Source organism: Hirundo rustica, chromosome 6 (genome assembly GCF_015227805.2).
Source record: "Hirundo rustica isolate bHirRus1 chromosome 6, bHirRus1.pri.v3, whole genome shotgun sequence".
Lineage (NCBI taxonomy): Eukaryota > Metazoa > Chordata > Aves > Passeriformes > Hirundinidae > Hirundo > Hirundo rustica.
The window spans coordinates 49818169-49841056 of record NC_053455.1 but is presented as its reverse complement, the minus strand read 5'-3'; the positions used below and the strand labels follow the sequence as shown (position 1 = coordinate 49841056).

General features: G+C 43.0%; 1 protein-coding gene and 1 long non-coding RNA gene across 2 annotated transcripts in view; one reads left to right on the top strand and one right to left on the bottom strand.

Annotated features, from left to right (window-relative positions):
• The window catches only part of LOC120753751 (ferritin light chain-like), a 56015-nt gene that overhangs the window by 9709 nt on the left and 23418 nt on the right, over window positions 1–22888 (top strand). Inside the window, exon 4 of the transcript XR_005701210.2 lies at window positions 18217–18303. The gene's annotated coding sequence lies outside the window, so the exon portion shown is untranslated. The remainder of the gene's footprint in view (window positions 1–18216; window positions 18304–22888) is intronic.
• The window catches only part of LOC120753752 (uncharacterized), a 32362-nt gene continuing 29642 nt past the window's right edge, over window positions 20169–22888 (bottom strand). Inside the window, exon 4 of the long non-coding RNA XR_009207914.1 lies at window positions 20169–20329. This is a non-coding gene — a long non-coding RNA (uncharacterized LOC120753752). The remainder of the gene's footprint in view (window positions 20330–22888) is intronic.

Below are 22888 nucleotides of genomic sequence, written 5' to 3'. Positions count from 1 at the left end.
TCCAAGTGTCACTCGCTCTGTTCACCAAGAGCTACCCACCAAAAGCCACTCCCAGCTTGAGGCCACCAGCAACACATGTCCTTGGAGTTCACTGGGGAAGAAACAACTTTACATGCAGAGTTTATGAAATTTGGAAGCACTGAACAACTCAGGTTTTGCACAATAGGAGTGCACATCTTCAGTGAAACTGAAGTATGAAAACTACCTCCACCAGTACCCTTCTGACTACCAATTTCATGAATATTAACAACAGAGGGATACAAGGTAATTTCTCCCAGGCCTTGTCAAAGGGAAAGGACATGGGATCTTTTGTTATTTTTGAATAAAGGTTTTAAAATACACATCCAACTCCTATTTTAGAAGGGATTTTGACACCAATGAAAGCTGTTGGTGGTAGGGAGGAGGGGAACCTGTGTGCCTTGCTGGTGAAAGGTCACACAATGTGTGGCAGGTAACACAACATGTGCTGGTGACTCCTCCCAACCTGAGACTCAGGCAAATCCACTGCAGCCTGTTGACCAGCACAGAAAGCCTCACAAGTGTGGACAGGTACACTCAGCAAGCAAACAGAGAAACCTAAATCAGGTACAATCACATCAAACAGCAATTTATTAAAAAAAAATAATCAGATTATTATAGGTACAATCTAGAATAGCATAACACCAGCTCATGGTGCCATGAAGTCAAAACATCTGCTGAACTACCACCACAACTTGGCTTTCTACAAAGTACTAAAGTTTGTATCTCTAGCCTTGAGTTTAATGCATTTGAAAGGCAAGTTTCCATGTTACACTAATATAATCTGACCTGTGTGCCAAGGTATACAATACTTAATATTTGAATGCTTAGGCACAAGAAGAGAGTTCCAGAAACTGAACAAAAATGTCTTCATAGGTTATCTAGTTTATCCCACCATTATTCTGTATTGAAAAATACATCCACAATGTTCCCCATAGATTCATGTGCATCCATACCTGATCATTGCTTGCCAGCCACATAATGCACTCTATGAAGCCCCTTGTGAAGTTTGTAAATAAAGCAATGCTGGACAATCTTACTTCTAGGGACAACTTTTGTATTGTCTGAACTTACTCCTTTTCTTTGGTAGTTGTATTTCATCTTTCCTTCTCCTCTGATTGAGGCCAAGCAGATAATTTCCTTCATTGCCCCCCCACCTTGGGTGTCACATTTTCTAGACCTAGTTGTGGATTTAATTCCAGTGATAAAGAGGAAGGAGCAGCCTCCTGCGCCTCTTAGTTTAATGGTCAGAAGTGTCAAGCAGAAAATCCCCCATGTGAAGTCACACAGAATGACAGAATCACAGAATGTGTAGGTTGGAAGATCATTGAGTCCAACCCCTGCCCTAACACCTCAACCAGATTATGGCATCGAGTGCCACATCCAGTCTTTTTTTAAACATGTCCAGGGATGGTGACTCTACCACCTCCCCAGGCAGACTATTCCAGTACCTTATCACTTCCCATGAAAAAGTTTTTCCTAATATCCAACCTATATTTCCCTTGGTGCAGCCTGAGACAGTGTCCTCTTGTTCTGTCAGTTGCTGCCTGGAGAAAGAGACCAACCCCCAGCTGCCTAAAACCACCCTTCAGGAAGTTGTAGAAAGTGATAAGGTCACCTCTGAGTCTCCTTTTCTCCAGGCTAAACAACCCCCGCTCCCTCAGTCATTCTTCACAGGGTTTGTGCTCCAAGCCTTTCACCAGCCTTGTTCCCCTCCTCTGGACGCCCTCAGGCGTCTCAACATCCTTCCTAAACTGAGGGGCCCAGAACCGGACACAATACTCAAGGTGTGGCCTCACCAGTGATGAGTACAGGGAAAGAATGACATCCCTGCTCCTGCTGGCCACACCATTCCTGATACAGGCCAGGATGCCGTTTGCCCTCTTGGCCACCTGGGCAGACTGCTGGCTCATGTTCAGCCGGCTGTTGACCAGCACTCCCAGGTCCCTTTCCTCCTGGGCACTGTCCAGCCACACCTTCCCCAACCTATAACGCTGCAGGGGTTTATTGTGGCTAAAGCACAGGACTCGGCACTTGGACTTATTAAACATCATCTTCTTAGACTCTGCCCATCCATCCAACCGTTCCTGATCTCTCTGCAGAGCCATCCTATCTTCCAACAGATTGACACACACTCACGGCTTAGTGTCATCCGCAAACTAACTAATGAAAGATTCAATACCCTCATCCATTTCATCAATAAAAATATTGAACAGAGCTGGTCCCAGCACAGACCCCTGAGGGACACCACTAGTGACTGGCCGTCAGCTGGATGCAGCACCATTCATCACCACTCTCTGGGCCCGGCCATCCAGCCAGTTCCTAACCCAGCAAAGAGTGCTCCTGTCCAAGCCATGGGCTGCCAGCTTATCCAGGAGTATGCTGTGGGAGACAGTGTCAAAGGCCTTGCTGAAGTCCAAATAGACAACATCCACAGCCCTTCCTGCATCAACCAGGCAGGTGACCTGGTCCTAAAAGGAGATCAAGTTGGTCAAACATGACCCACCTCTCCTAAACCCGTGCTAGCTGGGCCTGAGACCCTGACCATCCTGTAAGTTCTGTGTGATGACACTCAGTGTCAACTGCTCCATGACCTTACCGGGTACTGAGGTCAGGCTGACTGGTCTATAATTACTAGGATCCTCCCTCCCACCCTTTTTGTGAATGGGTGTCACCTTGGCCAGCTTCCAGTCATCTGGAACCTCGCCCGTGAGCCAAGACTGATGGTAAATGATGGAGAGTGGCTTTACAAGCTCATCTGCCAGCTCCCTCATCTTCCTGGGATGCAACCCATCTGGGCCCATAGATTTATGAGTATCCAAGCATCTCAGCAGTTCTCTACTGCCTCTTCTTGGATAATGGGGGGACCATTCTGTTCCCTGACACCATCAACCAACCCAAGAGAACAGTTGTCTTGAAGGCAAATTGTCTTCCCACTGAAAACTGAGGCAAAGAAGGCATTAAGCACTTCCATCTTCTCCTCAAGTTCAATTACTAAGTTTCCTTCCTCATCCAATAAGGAACAAATGTTGGCCTTACTCTTCCTTTTGCCGGTAATATATTTATAGAAACATTTTTTATTGTCCTTTATAGAAATTGCCATTTTAAGTTCAAATTGAGCTTTGGCCTCCCTAATTTTTTTCCTACATGCTCTAGCAGCCCCCTTAAATACTTCCTGAGAGACCTGACCCTCCTTCCAAAAATGATACATCCTCTTTTTATTCCTAAGTTCCTCCAAAACCTCCTTGCTCATCCAGGCTGGACGTTTACCTCGTCGACTCATCTTTCGGCACACAGGGACAGTCAGTAACTTTTACCCTGTGATCCAAGAGACTTCATTCATGTTGCAACTTGGATGATATTTCTGGAGTGAGACATGAATTAATTATTAAAATTAATAATTAATAATTAATTAATAATTAATTTCCGTGGGCCTGGCCCACGGAAAGCATTCCTGTTTGTCACCAACTGCCACCCAGAGCAAAGGGAGCTTGATGTAAATGTCGCGGACATGGCCACGTTAGACTGATGGAGTCCAAACTGACAACTGCTTAGAGAACTAAACCTGCCTTTGTGCATCCCACAGGAGAGTGATGGGCATCATCCAGTAAAGCCTCAGTACATGCAGCAGTCAAATATACCTTTGCATACTTAGAAGGGTAAACATTAGGTTGTATGTTTTTAGCAAACTAGAAGTTTTTCTGCTTCTTAACATGTTTCTGTGATATTTTAACCAGCTGCTTATCTGTTGCAATACAGTCTGACTGTATTGATCTAATCATCTAGATTAGCACAAGTTCATTCTCATTTCCATGTGGCACACAGTCATTTATCTCCAACCTCAAAAGCAGTGGAGGCAAAAAGGAGCCGACCCCTTGTTAGTCATCCTCAAATGGAAAGCTTGTATTGAAATTGTATGGCACACATATAACCTGCCATCAGGGTTTAATGCAGACCTTCATTTTCCAGGGGTTTACAGAAGTTTTGTCAGTCAGATTGCAACCAATACTATTTGCTAGGGCCCACTGTTTGAGACTACCTCTAGTCCAGCACTCCACATGGGATGGTTACAGCTAATAAAGGTACTTTTTCTAACCTAGCAATAGCTTTGGACCAGCTGCCTTCACTAAAAGAAAGACCAGAAAGTCTTATTTTGCCTTCTTTGTTCCCAGCATGTAGCTACGTAATATGTTCTGGAAACTTTGAATATTTGAAACAAGAGATAGTAATTTGTCTTTATGGGCTGCCTCAAATGGTGGATTTGGAACAGTTGGGAGCATACAGAGCAAGGGTAGGAACAAGGAAACTTGGTTTGCTTCCTTCGTAACAAAATCTACAGCACAGCAGGAGAACAGAGCATGATAATTAGGGAATTACAGCTGTTAGTCACAGAAAATATGCTGCAGTTGCAGGTCAGGGCCCTGAGGTTGTAGCACAGGAAGGAAAACTGTAATTTAGAGTCTGCAAGGAACTCACTGCATGCATTAGACTTCTTGCTACTTATAGTATCTCTACACCTGTTTTCCAGGGTGGAAATCAAACAGACCAAAGCAGAGATCATCAACAAGCCACCAAGGAAGTAGAGTTTCCCTACAATAATCAGGGCAAGAACTATTTTTAATGAGAAATGGATATTCCATTGACTCTTGTTCATTCACCCTCTTTCTAAGCAGGGCAACCAGAAGTGTGAACTTTAAGATGAAGGAGATGACAAAACTTGATCCATGTAGTTATTCTGGGATCTAGCAGCTCCCTTTAAGAAGCACCAGTTGTTACAAGGGATGAATAATGCGAGTCCCACTGAAACAGGGCTTGCCTGGGATACCTCTGTGTATTAACCCAGAGCCTTGTATTGGTTTCCTGCAATAAAGGGAAGTGAAGGATACAAAGGGAAATGCAAGCTTCAGACTGAATGCAAGACCACTTGGTTTTCCTAGTCTTCACCTTAAAAATGCCAAACTCTAATCAAGTGCTCAAGAACAAGTCCAACAGATACCCACAATAACATAATTAAAGCCACTCTGCCGACAAGCCTTTAAAAGGAGAGGACCAGCTGGTATAGTTTAAAGCAAATCTATTACTCATGCTTTACTGTAACCTTTGATCCAGCTAAATCCCCTATAAGAAATTCCTCATTGCCATTCCACTCAAGAGGAGAATTTTTATTTTTTTATTTCACCCAATCCCCTCCACCCTTTGTTCCAACCTGGTCTTGTCCAAGCTTTTGAGATAATCTTTCTTTCCAAAAATTTTAGTGTGTGGAAAAGCATCTTTCTTACTTCTTTGTCCTTAAATTAAGTTTCTTCAGAAACAAAGAGCTGACTCTTAAATGTGGGAACTGGAGCATAATGGAACTTGAGGGAACCTAAACTTGCTGAGGAACAGAAGAAACACCCACCACTCCCTGAGGCTGACCAAGAGCTGACAGCTTCTTTTCTTCAGACCTGTACCTGTGCTGCCCAACCACAGAGCTCAGATTCAGAGGCCAGTACCAGGAGGGAGACCTGAGGCCATGAGGCTCAAGGCTCTCCATAAGGCGTCATGAGCTCATTCAAGTGATAATAGACAAGACTTCCAGCATTTGCTTGCTGTAGTAGCTAGCAGCTTTACATCACATCTAAGCCAAACTCATTCTTTCCATGGAAGAGCAGCTATCAATAACTTCCTATGACCCAGTCCAGCCTGCTGTCCAGTAGCCAGGCCTCTCCAGTCCTCTTTGAAGCCTGGCAGCATGCCATGCAGATCAACTAATTCAAACTGTTTTGGACACAACGGTATTTCAGTGTCCTAGACCCTCAAGCTGTCCTAAACTAGCCTCTGTTTCAGAGGAGTATTACATGATACACTCTCCCTTGGGAGAGGTGTCACAGCAAGAGCTCAGAGGTGAGCAAAGGCCCTGGGTTCTGGGGTAAAACCCTTCCCTTGGTACTCTACCAGCTCTCTGGATGTCAAGTTTTCCTAACCTTGTAAGCTCTGAGGAACAGTGGGAAGCACCTATGGTGAACCAAAGGGATAAAACGCTTCTATTCTTGGTGAGCTGCTCACCCAGCCTAGAGCCTGCTCCTCAGTCAGAGTTAGGTGTCAGTCAGATGGTTTATGCACTTGGAGGCTGGGGCAGTCATGCCAAGTGCTGGTGGAGCCTTCTTCCTTGCCCTGTTTCTGGTAAGGAGCAGACTGGCAAAGGCAAGTTGGCTCCCAATCTCTACTCACAACACAGCCTGTATCCACCTTACTGAGACATAACACCTCAAAGGAGAGGCACTGCTGCCATTTGGGACGGGATTTTTTTACATTCAGAAGAAATATTAGCTGAGATGCCCCTCAGTCCTTTTCACCACAGCCACTTAACCATAATAATATGACATTCGGTTTTGAAGCCTTCCAGAGGGAGACTGTGATTTGCATTTTAGAGCTCCATGCACTGATTTGCCCTAGATGTACCTCCACCCACTTGCTGGTACTTGTACAGTCATTTCTCCAGGGCAGACAAGGATTCACCAGGTCTTGGTGCAATGCACCAAATTCATCTCAGTAAAAGTTTCGAGTCCAATCCTGATAGTACCAAGTGCTTGATGCCATTTTTAGAAAGCAGAATAACATAGTATTTAAGGACAGATCCTTCCCCAAATAGACAAGAAGAGCCAATCAGCAGCTGTTTCTCTGGAAAGATTTTGCCAGCACTACAAATGCTCCATATAGAAGCAGAAAGACACTATTTCTGAGCATAAATGCATATTAGATGACATTGCCACTAAATATACCAGGTGACTGTTAGCACAATTGGTTTGCTTCCAGTCTGGTTCCCCTCTTTGGTGTGGGCAGCAAGGGCATCTTAGATGAAAAAGCCCCAAGATAAATTTAGTTTAATGACTGAATGTGAAGGGGGGCAGGGAAGAAGGAAGAAGAACCAATATTAAATGTGGAAACTAATACAAAAAGCTTCTGGGATATTAATAGTATGCTGAACTAGTAAGATGCAGTCAAAGCTATGAAGTTTCTGTAACACCGCAGCAGCTGCTACTGTGAAGTAAGGGACTAGAGTGGATCTGTATATTTACAGCAGTTATCTGAAAAATTCCACTCAGAATCCCCACCGACACAAATACATTAAAAGCAGACTTAAAAAGCTCCTGTAAACCCACTAAGCACAATAGCTAAAGTTTCCACAAGGAATAATTCATAGCATTATGTTTATGCTCACAGAGATGGGCTAAGGCCCTCTCTGGACCGAAAAAAGAGCAGAAGTTCTTGCTGAGAGTACGATATACTGCAGCAGCTCAAATACCTTCCAACCCTCTTGATTGCTAAAACACCCTCTGGGACAGGAATCTGTAACATGAAGAAGTCCCATAGAAGTTAGGTGAGATAGTAACTGCTAAAAAACCTTAGATCCACGTTGCTCTTTTGGTTTTTGTTTGATTGCTTGGAGTTTTTTTGTGGGCTTTGGGTTAGGTTGTTTGGGTTTGGGTCTTTTGGGATATTTTTGCATGCACCTACAGACAAGGTAGGCTTGTCTATGAAGAAATGAGACGAGGCATCCACTTCTTTCAAGCATTTGAGAACAGGCCCAGTCAAAGACAAATCCTAGACAAATCCTTTGGAGCTGGAGCCTAGATCCCGGAACCCACCACACCAGGTGGGAAGCGCCTACATGAGCTGGTGGATGGCAGCAATTTACAGCTCACTAACAGTGCTGTGGTCCCTTCTGTACATACCTCCACAGCCTCTCTGACGGCTGAAGAAGATTATATGATTGAGAAACTGCAGAAAGCCCAAGAAAGGCAATGTCTGGGTAATCCTACACAAGAGCTGAGGGAACAACTCAACACCCTGTCCATATGGCACCTTCCAGGCACACCAAGAAAAGCTGCAACCACAACAGCAGGAGAAATGCTGCTATTGCCTAGAAACACCACAGCTCTGGGTATGGACAGGAACCCCACTGAGGAATGAGCGAGGAAGCATGTAACATGAATTTACTATGGATTTGAGAGTAGATGAACACAGTCTCTACACAACAAGAGACTGAGGTCACAAAGAGCATCACCATGATCCCCTTGGACTCCTCAAGATAAGCAGTAGCCCTGGAGTATCTAAAGCCCTTGCCTGGTTATCTATTCCAGCCAGAGCTCTCTGAAGGCTGAACAGCAGCCTAATGTTAGCAAGATATTAAGAGAGGAATAAATGTCATTTTGTTAAGGAAACTTTAGGGAACAGTGACAGTTTTGAAGACTTGTTTAAGCTTTCATCACCAGCAGGAAAAAGAAGAAGTCAGGTTACTTAACTGCTGTTATGACAATTATCAAATGGAAGAGACCAGTGACTTGAAGAGAACATTGCAGTTCATAGCAAAATTCCACTATGCCTTTCATTAGGTGTGTCCAATTACTTCCAGTATAAATTAGCTAGACCGTTGAAAGCAGGTTTGCAGAAAATTAGTTTAATGCTATTATCAAGTGGAAAAAAAAAAAAAAAAGAAAAAGAAAACAAGGAAAGATTTGATTCCCATGAAATAGTCACAGAAGTCTAAAGCTATGTTGGAGATCTCTTGGACACTGTAGAACCTTTCAGAATTCCTATTTCACTGGAAAAATCCAGGATTCCAAGACAGCACTTGACATTAACTTTGTTCAACAGTTCTAGGAATGAAAAGCAAGAACATACTAGGGCCAGCTCCAGTAAAGCGGACTTCAAAGTGCACTTTCAGGCTGCTGAGTAACTGCAGATGCAGGCAGACGGCTCATAACTATTCTACCAAATTACTCATAAATTGTTGCTAATAGAGTCATGCAAGCAGTATTACAAGTCCTCTCCCCAGTCCCACTGCCCTCAGTAACCACTCATGTTGCAAACTAATTAAAGTTAGTGCCTTCAATTAGACCAGAGGACAAGTAAAGAACAGAAAACCGGAGTGATACCATGCAACTCCACTATTGGTAGTGTGGGTTGCAGTTGTCTCTGAAAGTTTAGGCAATCCAGCTGAGTTAGACAAACTTCTAGAAAACCTCATGGTTTTCTATTGTTATGACAGGCAGAAAGAGAGCCTCATCCTGTTTTGTGATACTCAGCTCCAACAAAAGCAGGATTACATATATCACCCTATTTGGAATAGGGGACTTCAAAAGCAGAACACCTCAAACCTCGTTGAAAAAATGCTTTAAACATTTCACATACAGTAAAACTGCACTAAGGGTTGTCTGTGCTCAATTCGACCATTAGCTGTCTGAGCACCATGAGACTTTACACTGTTCCCTGGAAGCAGAAGAACTGGGACTTGTTCTTTTATTATCAGAGACAGGGAGAGACCTACATGGAGGGCAAACAAGAGCCCAAAGCATTCCTATCTCTAGTTCCCTTACTGCCTGCATTGCCTCCTTTCTGAGGGGAATTAAGTCTGGGGAAATCTTGGTTACTTGGAACAGTGCTGTGACCTCACACTGTGCCTTTTGGTGGAACCGGGCTGGGCACACAGCAGTGCAGGGTGAGCCATGCATACATGACTGAGATAGGGAGAGACACTAATGAAGCATTCAGGGTTTTCTCAGACCATCCTGTCATTTGGCATAAGAATCACAGAGGAAACAGCTCCTCCTTACCTGAACTGGGCAGTGAAAATACTCAAGCTCTGACATTCAGTGAGCACACACTTGCTCAAGCTTGCTGGTCGTGAATTTAAACCTTATATTTGATGAAATTCAGTTGTGGAATCATGAACTCAAGTAAATGTTGAAAGCACAAGTAAAGATAAAAATGTTCACAAGGAAATGGGCAGAATGACCAAACAGGAGAAACTGAGACAAACAGGTGATATTTGCAGAATTATTTGCAATATTGAGACTTCACATACAAACACTAAAATCAGAAATTTACCCACTCTACAGGATGATCAGACATCACATTTCTATTTAGTTCCATTTAATCTCACAAGTATCAGTTGGAATTGGACTAGATGATCATTGTATATCCCTTTCAACTTAAACACTCTATTCTAATTCTCTTCCACTATGATGATCTCCAGACAAGGGAACCTGGGCACTGTCACAAGACTGCACAACATCACAGGATCATTTTCCCTACTTACAACTTTCTGGGTTTTTGAAATTTTTGATGTCCTACCAACCAGAAGGAGACTTCCAAGCTGTCACAACAGCCCCATTCTCATGGAAAGATATTTTATTGTTTTAAGTTCTACACAGTGCAGAAGTTGCATGAGCAGAATTGTGCATGGGAAAAAAAAAAAGTCTTAGGAATAACAGATTTGAGCATCAAAATTAAAGTTCACACAAGAAACATTGGCTAAGAGGCAAAGGTGACAGTAAGGTGAAGTCTACTATTACACTCATTTCTGTCATTATCTTTTGATTCCTGTAGCATATTTCATCTGTTTGTCTAACAAAGAATCAGAGGAAACAATGAACTTGCATGCCCTAAAAGAATTTCCTAGTGAAGAGTAATCAGTTCTTTTGGTGGTCATTTGTTGCTTTTGCTAACTGCTCCCATGATGCAGTGATATCCTAAACAATACCAACCAAATCCATCAGATTGTTGGAAGCCTTAACTCAAGAGACCTTGCAACACCCCTGTGGGTTAAAAAAAGGATCTTTGCTCGTGCCACCCACCACTGAAACAGACACCCTTAAGCTGGGATGAAGCATCTGTATGACACCAGGAAGCAACACTTCACAGCATTTTAGGGTAGAAAGCAATTAACCTTTGGCTGAATCCCCTTAGCTCCAAGCTACAAAAGGAGTATTTGTTCTGTTTTCTTCTCTACCCCCCACCTCCCCCAACACTGCACGACTCTGGTGTTCTCATTAGCTCACTGCCCAGGCTGCTCTCTGGATCCTGAAATGGAGAACAACAGTTGTCATCAAATTAATAGGCTGTTTACCCAGATATTAATTTTGTTTTTTTCCTTGCTTCTGCTCCAGAGTAGTGGCAGCTGATTCCAGTAAAATTAGGGTGAAGTTGTAGTGCATTGTTTCTATTCAGACAGTAAATACACTGGAGCTGAGGTCTACTTGAGGCCTCAGATGTACTTTAAAGCAAATTATGGGAATTTGGGCAAGGTCCTCTTTACAGGTATGAAGAGAGTAACTACTTCAGCTGAGGGAAGATATCTTTCAGCCCTCTACTATTTCTTTCTGGGTTTAATTGAAATTTAATCCTGCTTTCTGTATTTACACAGAACCTTCATCCCCAAGTCCTGCCCTAAGACGGAACTTCCCAAGATCCAGGTCTGACAGTGACATCGTGGAAGCCTGGAAATCCCCATAAAGTCTAATGTCCTTTAGATTTTTAACTCCTGAATTAGCATCCTCTATAGGCAAAAAATGAACATCTGAAGGCAGTTAAGCAAAGACTTGGGAATATTATCTGTGTTTGATCCCTCGACTTCACCCTGAATACATATTTCCAACTTCATTTGCTGCTTATCAGCTTCACTCCATTAGTCTCCCACACCCTTATGTAACAAAGCACGTTCCTCAAAAGACACAGTTACCAACTGCATCACTTCAAGCAGTTGGAGACCACTCTGACACCTCTATTTCAGTGCATGCTTCTAAAAGCTTTAGCAGAGATGCTCTGCTCTGAACCATCAGAAATGGGAAGCTGTGGCTGAGGCTCTGGAGCAATGGGCTAACACAGCGTGACCAGCAACAGCCTGTGGACTGCAAAGGGAGGTCGCAAAGCCAGCCTGACCCAGGGGCAACATAGCTGGTGCTCTGCTGGGCACCTTCAGGTGTGGTCCTTCCAGCAAGCTTCAGTATGGACAAGACCTGGGTGGTCATAGGACCTGCAAGTGCACACCCCCTCTTAAGTAGCCTGCAGATCCTCAGCCCCAGGCCAAAATCTGTTTACCTACCTTTTGTTTCCTTCACCTGCACGACATGAAACCTTTCACCAGCCCTTCCCAAACAAGTGTTCTCAGCTGAGGTGCTGTGAGAGTAGATCGGACGATAACTTGACACCTTCCCATTTCTGTAGTGGGTCTGGTGTCATACTCAAACATGAGTGTTATATTCATCTCTTCCAGAGTCTGAGGTCAACATTTTGCCTTGGTTATCTACAAAAAAGGCTACTGTAAATGCTCCTTCTGCAAACAAGAAGTCAGAAAACAAAATGAGTCAGAGCAATGCTTTTCTTAAGGTCAGTCCTACTAGAGTGATGCAGGCAGGAAAAGGCAGCCTGCATTAGCAGATACTCTGCTAGTGGGCTTAAAGGGGAAGGAATCCATAAAACCTCCAGGCATTCCAGCAGGCTGGGTACCCGGGATCGCTTTCACAGTTTAGGAAACAGTTTCATCTCAACCCCTACACACTGACCTTGGCAGAACATCAGAAGTTTGCACATAACAGCCATGTTTGTGCCATGAGTAATGCAGTCCTCTAAGCTAATGCCCCATTTTGCTGGTGGAACAAAATATCTTGTTGTCATGCAAACTACTTCACATTAAAATGATATTTATGAGAATGTCCTAAGTCCACTTAACGAGATCCTTCTATCCATGGATTTTCATAATTTTTTGCATTTTCATGTTTTCCCACATAAGTTTCTGGTTTAGACATTTCCACATTTTTCCAATACACCAGAAGCAAAGCACACATGCTCAGGCTGAATCATCAATTTATGCTGGACATTAAATGGGGGAGTCTCTTCTTCAGAAATAACCCAATATGAATCTTTTGACTAAAGTTAAAGAAGAGATATCTACATATCTCAACAACATCTATGGTCTTATAGTAATATAGTAATGTAGTAATATCTTCCTTTTGCTTTTCCATTTGTTGAGTTTATTGCACACATTCAGAACTAATCCCACCTATTAGCAGTCCAGGTTAGAGACCCACTAACACCTGGACGTGAACATGACAGGACACTATTGGCTGCTGCTGGCCAGCAAGGGAAGGAACGGCACACTGGAACAGCCGGGAATGGGAAGTGTTGCTCTCTTAACCAGTCAGCTAGGATAAAACATGAGAATACTGCATTTAGGAGTTTGTAGCTAAACTGCATTTCTGTTTTTCATTAATTTTGTGTTCCAACATAACTACAGTAGTTAAGTTGGTATTTACAGCAACTCTTCAAAAGAAAGAGGCTAAGCTTATGCAGACTTAAGCAAACAGACAGAAAATTTAGGAGTCTCATTCCATAAATGCTCTAAGATGGCACATCAATGCTCTGCACTTCCATCTCTTGAAGAAAAAGCAACTCCAGAAAGTAATCTATGTCAATTACATGAAAATTAGGTCAGGTACCTTACCTGTATTTGTCACCTTGTAATCAGCTCAGAAGCCCTCTGAGATACAGCAGTTTCTGGAAATAAGAACTAATGACCTTGGCCAAAGAAGCTGTAACTTGAGAGGTGGGAGCAGAGTGAAATACTTCAAACCTAATGAGAGTTTGGATGCAGTGGAAGAGAGATGCCTGCTTTTCTAATGAGTCAAGATGCTAATTTCTAGTGCAGCTGGACCAGGTAACATGAACTGTTATAATTCACATTTAAAAGTCCAAAGAGAGAGCCTCTAGAGCCAGTGAGAAGCTGGCTTTGCCACAGCTAGATGCTGAAGGAAGAAAAATCATGAAGGACAGATTGAAGTTGTGGTACGCCTTTGAAGTTCTTGGGCCATTTGGCATTAGAGGGATCTGCAGACAAAAGGAGAAATAATGCTTTAAGGAGTGTGTGACAGCCAAATTCATATAGCTCCTGGCTTTGCAAATTCTCACAGAATCAAACACATTCACATACATTAAAGGGTGGGTGTAAAAACAGACCATACCTTTGGCTGCATTAATACCATGCTGATTTGTACTGATAATATTGGTGGGAAATCCTTTTCTCCTTCCTCTTTCATGCAGACACTCCAATATAATGAACCATATTAAGCAGCTCATGGGTAGATGTTTCCAACGGTATCTGAGGCTTTGCCTTCCAAAATGTCATTCTATGTGTCATGAATTCAGAAGTGCAGGACCACTTTGCATTGGCTGAGTGCTCTCCCTCACAAGGAATTTGGGATCCATGGGCACAAAGACAGGAGCTGATGTGGTGATGACAAAGTTAATGGTGACTGACGTTTTACCAACATTGGGAACATTTCAGGTAGGGACAAGGTCAGCAGTCCTCAAGCAGTGGACACAACCTAAAACCATGGCCCAGTTTATGTCTGCCCGATGCAGACAGAGGGGCAGGCTGTGCCCAGAGGATTGAGCAGCTGCACACACCACTCAGCTTCTGCAGCTTTTAGGCTGACATCATGCAAGTGCAGCTTTTCAGTACGGAAACATGATTGTTATTCATGTCCAAGTCAATGCAAGATAAAGAAAAAATATGCTTTGTTTTCATTGTCCCTATACAAATACTGAGCGTGGGTGTGGACACATCACTGAAAACCCAGGGCTGAAGAACAGCCCATCCACAGGCAAGGCTGTAGAGGTAATTTACTCCTCTGGAGCAGAAAGGAAAGGTACAGCTCAGAGGCATCCCAAAACAGTACAGCAGTCATTCTGTGCTACCTCTGCTCTCTCCACACATACAGCACAGCACAGCACAAAGGCTTCCCCAGCCCTTCCCCTTCCCCTCCCAGACACAAGTCAGCTTTTTGCCATTGCAAAGAGAGAGAGGGAAGTAAACGAAGAAGAAATGCACTCAGCCCAGTCTTAGCTGGCAATGCTGAGTGAGTGAACGAGTATGAACCATCCACTGAAATCCCACTGTGCAATAACAGACTGATAAACTCCTGGAAGCTCTATAAAGTGTCTTTTCATTCTTGCCTGCCCTCAGATGGGCAGGTGCAGGCAGTAAGGTAGGAGTGCAGAAAGAAACTCTTAGCCCTCCAGACAGTATAGTCTCCAAAGCTGATATTATGGTCAAACAGCCCAAGCCATAAGCCAGCCCTTCCCTGTCTGTCATCATTCCTGCCTTATTGTCCTGGGCTTTGCTTTTTTCTCTGGGAGCAGACATACTCCAGTTCTCAGGCACATGCCAGCAAAGGCACTGGCATGCTGCCCACCCTAAGTACTGTGTAGGCAGGATGGCGCCTCCGATATTTAAAACAATATTTAATGTTTTACATCACTGCAGGCCTGTAGATTAATTTCTAAATCCATAAAGCAACAGTGGATCAGCATGTGGTGTGTTAATGCTGCACAAGGAAATAATGCATGAGGGGGAGAGATTAGGAGGGAGCACTTGAAATTACAGTTGGCATACATACAGCTATAGGGTAACATAGAGCATGGGATGACCTGCTCATCCCAGGCTCCATAGTGCACTTAACAGTAGACTCCAAGAAAGAAACATACGTAAGAAAAGCCTGCCCTTGAAGTAGATAGTTTCAATTTTCTAGTTCTACCCACCCAAACCTTTGAGGAAAATCTTCCTCAGGAACTGCTTAGGGAATAGATATGTTAAATATCATTGTTTTCAGAACAGAGGACACAGGTCTAAAGTGAAAACCTCAAGTCCAAGCTTGTTTCTCGTGAACAAGAAAAAAAATCAACACAATGGACAGAGAATGACATGCTCTGGTTGATGACATACCACAAAGCATCAGTGGAGCATTCTTTCTGCTACTAGTGTTAGAAGTCACCTTAAAGACCTGAGCAAACACTGTAGCTTTGAAGTGATTAAGACAGTGGTATAAAATGTAAGAGTTCAAGAATGGTATTATGAATAAAGTATGTTACATTTGTTAATGAGGAAAAAGTTGGCTCAGACAAAATGGGGATATCTTGACACAGTTCTATTTTCTTGTTCAGTTATCAACTTTGTTATGAAATTAATTTTGCGGGATTAGTGGTAAGTCCTTTTTCGTTGCTTTATATTTGTCACTCATGAGGTGACAGCAAGGATTGTAACTTCATTTCCAGGACAGAAACCTGACAATATAAGAAGAGTTTGTCCAAGATGAACGGTGAATTTCACTGACCTCAAAATCTGGTGACACTTAAGGCTCAAACAAATATTGCAGTTCAAAAGCCACCATTTGCACACCAACTGTTTAGTAGGCACTGAGAGCTGAGACTATCCCAAAAGATGAGGAGCTGACAAAAACAGGGGTTAGCCTCTTTGGCACATGAGCAACCATCTCCAAAATCCAAATGTCTTGGTTACATTCAGACCCTAATATGAGTACAAGTTGTCCTTGCCACGGTGTCTATCCCTTTTCCATAGAGTCCCTTCAAGAAGACACGGAGAATTTAGCACTGGCTATCGGGTTGCAGTCACTGACCAGAAGTGACTGAGCATGCCATGAACATGAGATCCAGAAGGGAGAAACATCCAGTCGTTCCCTGGAAGTGGGTACTGGCAGCAGAGCAGCTTATCTCTGTTCCAAAAATCTTGGCTTCAAAGAAAGCCTGAGTGTACTTAAGAGCATTTAATTACTTATCTGCACTTTTCCTAAACTCAAGTAATGTTGGGCTAGGTTTGACTAGGAGAGCCTTCCCAGCTTATTTGAAGGTGTCCATCCTGCTCCAATCCCATTATTCCTTTTCTGTGTAAGAAAACATGTTACACATGCATGGAAATTCATGGTCATTCTTATCAGGTTTTCCACATCGCATCCTTCATTCAGTGGTCAGAACTATTTTTGGATGCAGAAACTTGAATTCAGGCCCTCATGCTGCTCTGTTAGGCTCACAGGAGCATTCATGTCATCAGCAGCTTTGTGACATGAATGCTAACCCTGCTGGATTTATGTAAAGAGGTAGAGATGCTCACACTCCCTCCCTCTTGGAGCTGCACATGACTTCTGAATTTTACCTTGTTAATTAAAAAGCCAAAAATCCCCCCAAAAACAAACAAACAAACAAACAAACAAACAAGACCTCAGATTTCATACTGTTACTTAAAAAAATTAAAAATTTAAAATACCTGGAATTGAAGCAGTGTATTGGTCTTGGAACACATTAATGCTTTCTTCATTCTCTAAAGATTTTCTAGTCTCAAATTATTTTTTTCTTGCCTGTACAACCATCAAAATGAAGAAAAGTAACCAATTATTTGCACAGCTCTGGTTTTCAGCAGAAGTCTGCTCAAGGAAATCGTCCCCACGTACACTTCCCACCACTTTTCCTCTTGGAAGAGGACTGACTACTGCAGTCACCTTCTCTGCTTAGTTACAGTAGTGTAGCAAAACACAATTCTGAAGTTACCTGTGTCCTCCTAAGTGTCATTACCTCATATGTAGTGCAACTCTTTTCCTTTTTGCACCGAACTATTCTATATACTCCAGAGACATACACATCCCCCATGACTCTAAGATTATTTCCTCTAAAATTTGATAGGGAGATGTGGACTACTTTGTAGTGTGATCCATTTCAACTGTTCTAGCAAGGTAGGTATTCCTATACTGTCCCAGTTTTATAAAAATCCAGGCAATTTGAATTAATAGCATAAAAGTATAGCACTTCCATAAACATGAAACAGTTGCTTTATTGCACTTGTCAAATGCATTCCTCTCTTTGGTCACAGTTATGGTCGAAAAATTTAACAAAAAATGAACAAGGCATTCATAATAAAAAAGGAACTCAAAAAAAGTCAAAGCTGGAGAAAGTATCACATATTTGAACTCTTATGGTTTTTCCAACCTGGTTCTCATTCTTAGTTCCACGAGTTTCTTGTAAGCACCATCCCTTGTTCAATATAAATTCAAGTGCAAAGGATAGCAGAGAGGTGTCAACTCTGAGTAAAGTGAGCGGGTGCTGCACACAGTATAAAGATCTGCCCTATTTCTGAAACAGGAACAGAACCAGTAGCCATGAACAGAAAGGCAGACAGCATTGCCCAGGTCATTAATCTAGATGGCTCATCCTGTGCACAGCCATCTGCCCACAGCTTATCCCATATCCCAGGTATCCAAGGGGAGCCTGCAAGCTGCCATGCCCACACACAGCATGGCACTGCTGGTCCCCCACTCTCACCCTCCTGCCAAGCCTCACCACAAAACACTTTAAAAATGTCTAAAAATTTCTATTTTATAGCAGCAGTCAAAGAACAACAGTTAACAGAAAGAAATCTCTAACACATTTAGAAAATACATCTCTTTATTTTTAAAGGGCTACATGCGAGCTGAGAAATTCACGTTTGCTACAGTAGAGCAGCTTGACAGACCCACTATAAAACAAACAATTTACCATTTTGATGTGGCATGGTGGCAGTAGGAAGCATAATTTTATCTGCTTTTTCTGCAGTGACCTCTGACCCTGTGCATCATAATTTGAGAAGCAGCTGTGTACTCAGAGACCCAACACTCTGCTTGTTCCTGTCTGCTGGACACGGTGAGTGTCACTCCCATGTCACTCCCAGTGATTAGCACAGCCACCGAGGAGGCTACCACGGGGAAGACCTGGTGCCCCCTGCCCGAGACAGGTGCACACCCCTTTCACATCCCACACATGTGTGCTTTGGGCTTGTTACCACTGCTGTCATCAAAGCAGACTATCATCGGCAAGTGCAACATCACACAAGAGACTCCTAGCAGCTGGAATTCAACATCTTCATGGTGCCCGTCAAAGGCTGATTATGTTCCAGAAGTGTAGTAGGAACAGTTTAAAGATAAGGCAGTGGGGTCAAAGCAAAAGGTGCTGGAGGAATCTTTGTTTTGTCCTCAAACAGAAAAATAAGATATCCTCTTAGGAAAACTGATTTGAGATCAGTAAGAGGGTTTCTTTTCAAGTCTGCCACAGGCCTAGTAAAGAACTATTCTTTGTATGCAAAGTATAAAAGTAATAATATAGCAACATTGCATGAAGGTTTTGCTGAAAATGTTAAGAACAAGTGTCCAATATTCTCCAGTCATGGGTGTATTTCAGTAATTCTGCTGGCCCAGGAGTCCACATGAAGTCCTGAACACTGCAGTTACTTGAGAAAGGGAATCTCCATCACATTAGCAGTTTGGCCCCAATCCAAGAAAGCACTTAAGCATGTGCTTAACTTTAAGCACATGAGTGCTCCCACCCACATAAAAGGACCACTTATTCACTGAAAATTAAGCATCTGCAGAAATACTTTCCTGTATCAGCTTCTTTACTGAGTATCTTACAGGATTATACCCTATCAAGTGACTCCCTGGAAAAAGAAAAAAAACACCACCACCTAAACAGAAGTTGACTTCAGGCAGAGTAGCCAATTGCCAGGGGCTGCCTAAGCACATGTGGCACTCGGCTTTGGAGCCCCATGTCCTCTCCAGCTCTCACAACAGCTGCACAGCAGCAAGGAGCCTCTCCCAGGCGTGTTCTGAGGCCAGCGCGTGTTCAGAGCTGCTGCCTCAGCCTTTGCCTTCTGGTTCTAAAGAAAGTCATGTAAAAGATTTGCCCTCAACCAAAAGCTTGCCTGCTTCTTTGAAGGCTAGGATGTAAAAGCACAGACCTGCCACAAGGCACTACAGTGCCTACATAAGGTGAGAGTTGCTGCCAGTTAACATCAACAAGGTGTTAGAATGAAAACAGCAATCTTCTACAGGCTGGTTGTTAAAGACCTTAAATTATATTTAGAGGGAGGTGGTGAGGGGGTAAGGGCAGCTCAGGAATTAATATATATGTGTAGATGGTAAGGCAATAATAACCAATTCTAAGCAGGCAGTGGAAAAAAAAATGTGTCGTGCCTCCCACATGCATTTTTGGAAGGTCATCACCGTCACAAATGCTATCTGTGGTTCAGGCTCCCACAGCAGAGTAATACTTATCAATCATCCTCATCAGTTAGAAATTACTCACAGGGATACATTAGATATTCTGTAAGAAAGGTCCATGTCCAAACACCCTGAAGCCCTTCCAGGATGTGAGTACTTACACCTCCCTCTTGCATGCTGGATCTCCCTCTTTGGGAAAGCAATATGGGTGCTGAAGGCCCAACCCTTTCAGTAGGAGCAAACTGCAGGCTCAGTTTTGTGCTCACAAAAACCTCTTGCCTTAATGCTACAAATTAACCTTAAGGTTATCATTACTATTAAAGAGTGTGGAATTAAACCCTACCTGAAGTCAGAGCATAAAGAGCACTCAGCCCAATTTAAGGAAAAGCAAATGATCCTAATTCTGCACCAAGCTGTGCAACAGGCTGCCCCTGAGCAGAGAATTTGAGTCATCTGTACAATCTGGCCACCCACCAGGCAAGTTTCCTACCTGCTGCTGCACACCAAGGCACACCTGGTGCAGGATCCAGCACAGGCACCTGTCAGCCCTGTGATTTGTGACCCATCTGACAAGGGCGGCCGGAGACGCTCTTTACAGCCTGGTGTCACTTCTGGCTGTGTGTGTTCCAGCTGCTGCGGTGGAGAGCACTTTCCTCAATCGTTCACATCAAAGGCTGTACCGACACAAACACATAAGTTTTACAAGTCACTCAGCTGTGTACTATAACAAAGGTGTGCCTGTGATGCTCCTTAACATTCATCTTACTATGCCCAAAATTGGCATCAGCTTGTGTGAGGATTAAGATCCAGGAGACAGGAGCTAACAGCCACAGTGTTGGTGGGTGACTTTAAACAAGGCTTAGGAAGTGGTTTTGAATGCACACACAAGACAGCCATTATTCTTACTCAGCTTTCTATCGCAAATTGAATGCAATTTTTTTGCTACCTAATCAGACACAGACTACTGGATATATGATCCACGAGGTGTGGGATGAAGACCAGGCTGAAGGGAATACAACAAAAGCCAAAGTATTGTGCATCATTATTTTCCTGCAGCTCATAGCTTCCAAGTTCCCCAGAGAATATGAACAACCATTTCCACATACGACTATTTCATTTTGAAAAAAAAATGTAAGCTAGACTTAACTATTTTCTTTCCATATGTGTCTGGTAGATATATTTATCATCAAGAGATTATTCTCCTCCTCTTCCCCTCACTTAACAGCTCTTGACTTTGTGTGGCCCCTCCATACCAGCATATTGTTTGTGCTTTTTGTAAGACCCTACTTTAAAATATGATGTGTTTATGTAAGAGGCATTGATGGCTAACACAGGCTTCAGTTCAGTAGGGCATTTGGGATGGTGTCAGCGAGGAATGCTCTCCCCTGATTTATGAGCATGTTATAGTTATTCAGGTGGAGTGGCAGGACCTGGCAGTAAGCACCAGCATATAGAGCAAATGTGTTTAAAGTTCATAGATCAGGCTGAGGTGCTGCCAGTCGCCACAGGGTTGTGGCAGGAGAAACAAAGCCTTCCGTTTTTAAAAAGAAAACAGTCTCTGAAGACAAGGAGCTGCCTTCAACCTTAAGCATTACTTACCAAAATCTTAGACTGTTCTTACGAACCCTACTCTGCAATTTCATGATGGTATATATGCAGATTCAGAGACAGATACATATGGTAGCCTACAAGACTGACTTACTACACCATTCTTTTTGCAAGACAAGTCTGATTCACTTGGCTGTTTGCAGATACTTAAGCACTTGAACAAAGTTCTTCAACTTTCTTCCTTTTAATCTCCTTTATTTATAAGACTTACAGGTTGAACAGATGTTCTTTTGAGGCACATGACTGAAGTGCTCATATTTGTAAGCCTATTCAACTCTACACTGTGTCCCCTAAAAAAATCCAGCTTTGGAGCATCACATGGTTCCCAGCAGCCAACCCTTATCTCCAGTGTTTGTCGGCATCCTTTCTACTCAAGGTGCTTATTTGACACCTTCAGCTCTCAATGAAATCAGATCCCCTCATTTCCTTCAGTTTGAATAGCTTTGCAGTTTGCTCATGTATGCAGTTTGCACCTTTAATTAAGACATTAAATTTCATGTTTCCTTATGCTGTTACACCTTCTCTGGTATTATCAATTTGGCAACACAACTCTGTAAACCTGTTCATATAGAATCTGTTCATGCAGCCTATGCTGAATTAGTATATCTCCCATGAAGTAACAGGAGTGCAAGTCCTTCAATTTTGTAAGGAGGAGGGGAAGAAAGGCAGAAAAACAAGTACTCCTCAGCATTTTTCAAACACTAAAGAAATTTGACAGGCTGAGAGAGTTGGGGCTGTTCAGCCTGAAGAAGAGAAGGCTCTGAGGAGATTTTTTTAGCACCTTCCAGTACCTAAAGGGGGCTTACAAGACATGGGAAGGGACTTCTCATCAGGGCATGGGATCACATAGGAGGAATGGTTTTAAAATGAAAGAAAATAAGTTTAGATTAGATATTAAGAAATTATTTACTGCAAGAGTGATGAACCACTGGTACAACTTGCCCAGAGAAGTGTGGATGTAAGTGTTTCAAGGCCAGGTTGGATGGGGCTCTGAGCAACTCTGGTCTAGTGGAAGGTGTCCCTGCCCAGGGCAGAGAGGTTGGAACGAGATGATCTTTAAGGTCCCCACAACCCAGGCCATTCTGTGATTCTAAAACTCCTGCTGTTGCTTGAGTGAAGCTGGGTAGGATACTGCCTCTTTCTAGAAGAAAGGTATGTCCTTTACCCATAAAAGTCCATTTAATAATTATGTGAACCTTTTGCTGCTGCTCTCACAATGCCGGTGCAGGTAACTTGGCACACAATAGTGATACAAGTGATACAAGGAAGTCTTGTACAAGTGATACAAGGAAATCTTGTACAAATGATACATCACAAGGAAGTCCTAGATGATTTCTGTTGTCTTGACCCATTCAAAAGCCCTATTCTCTTTCCATGAAAGAAGAAAACACACACACATTAGGGTCAATAAACAGACTCAGAATTCACCTCAAGCCCCCCAAAACACAGCCAGAAATAGCTCAATGTATGGTTCTGTCATGCACACTAATAACCAGCCCATGGCACTTTCAACCATCCCACGCAGGTTTCCAGATAAGCTCTTCATGTTTACACCAATACAGGATGATTAATTTCCAGACAGGCACCACTTTGGCAACTATAGGGAAATGCCAACATAGTCAAAA